Below are 2,026 nucleotides of genomic sequence, written 5' to 3' on the forward strand. Positions count from 1 at the left end.
TCATTTATATAGGTGGTCTAAAATGCTAGTAGCCTTTTCCAGCTACTAAATATAAGAAACTGTTGCATTAGTAGAAGTCTTAGTCATAATAATACTTTGAGCCTGTAGTTCAATTTATAATTAACAAAGTGCTTTCATATATATTTTCTCACTTGATCTTCAAAATCTCCTGAGGTAAAAATCCCACAAAGCTGAAGAGGAAGACTTTCACAAAGAAGTGACAACTTCTGGTTGACTCTTATCCCCATTAATACACTCTTCTTTCCCCCAAAATTAAAAAAAAAACATTTAAAAGGCTGCTGGGTTTCTTTAATCAGACTTTCCTCTCCCAGACATATCCCAGGCGCCTCATAAGACTCTTGTCTCAAAGCACCCTAAGGCCCCAAGAGAGTTCCAAGGCAGAATCTCCACCCACATAAAAGCCTAGCCTAACTTAGGCCCCAAAGAGCCTCAAGTCAGCATCTCCTAAATGATCTCCTTGCCTCCAGCCATTCAGTCTTCTGAACTACCTTCAACATCTCTCATCTGTACAAGCTGCTAGGTCACTATGTGGATGAGAAACCTCAAAGAGAGACAACCTAGCGAGGGTAGTTGACAGTACAGTGGAAAAATCAAAGACTTTGGAGTCAGACTGACCTGGGTTTTTAATCCAGCTGGGACAAGTTACTTCACCTCTTTGAGTCTCTATATCTTCTCATCTCATCACTGTAAGTCAATGAGGGCTCATCACTGTATCCCTAACGTCTGGCAAATAGAAACCACTCAACATGTGCCAAATGAATGCAAATGAGGACACCTACCACCTTTTAATAGTAGCTGTGAGAACTGAATGAGAGTATAAAAAACACCTGGTACATAGGAGGAAATTAATACTAGTTAATCTGGTCCCCCACCAAACAGTGTCAATACTATTTACTGTTTCTGAAAGCAGAGAGCATGCTAGTGATGCAGAAAAGGACACTGTAAGAAAAATATAATTTCTGACTTCTAATTACACACCAATGCTTTTGCTTGTAATTCTATTACGTCTAGTACCAAAAGGACCACGCTACTCTTTTCTTGTATTGAAAAGACTCCCAACTTCTAAGAGACTTCCTATCATTACAGTATAAAATCCGTATCAAGGTACTCTTCATCAAGAACCCCTACTTTGGGCTTCCCTGGTGGCGCAGTGGTTAAGAATCCGGCTGCCAATGCAGGGACCATAAGTTCGAGCCCTGGCCTAGGAAGATTCCACACGCCTCAGAGCAACTAAGCCACAACTACTGAGCCTGTGCTCTAGAGCCCACGAGCCACAACTACTGAGCCCGCGTGCTGCAACTACTGAAGCCCACGCACCTAGAGCCCATGCTCCGCAACAAGAGAAACCACCGCAATGAGAAGCCCGCGCACCGCAACAGAGAGTAGCCCACACTCTCCGGAACTAGAGAAAAGCCCGCGTGCAGCAACGAAGAATGCAGCCAAAAACAAATAAGTAAATGTATTTAAAAAAGTAATGTGTCATTCTGAAGCCTTAATTTCCTTTTGCACCTTGAATAAGGCATAATTTCACTCACTTCCTGTCTGAAACTAATACAGAGGAAGGGAGCCAGTAACCACCATATTTAATCCAGCAATGGCTACAGTTTGGTGACTCCATAAAGACAAGCATTTGCTGAATGCCTACAATGATGCTACAACTGCTAGATACTTTACACATTTCTTGAAAAATTCCAGAAAATAATAAACTAGCCTATGGTTCTTCTTTATCATCAACATATTACACCATTATTATTATCACTATTACTACTTCTTAAAATCTTCTCTCCAGAAGGGTAGGAAAGAGCTAAAACCTAAAAAACATTTCTTAAATTTACCTAACAATAGAATACCTCTCACCTGAAAAACTAGCAATACTTTACAAGAGTCTGTGCAATACACAAATATGTTTTAGTTAGCTCTCAGAACCCCAGACTAGGGTGGGATGCCAATCATACGCTTGAAAAATTTGGAAATTCATGTCCATGTCATGAAATATGGCGGGGGG

Source organism: Lipotes vexillifer, unplaced genomic scaffold (genome assembly GCF_000442215.2).
Source record: "Lipotes vexillifer unplaced genomic scaffold, Lipotes_vexillifer_v1.1 scaffold1261, whole genome shotgun sequence".
Classification (NCBI taxonomy): Eukaryota; Metazoa; Chordata; class Mammalia; order Artiodactyla; family Lipotidae; genus Lipotes; species Lipotes vexillifer.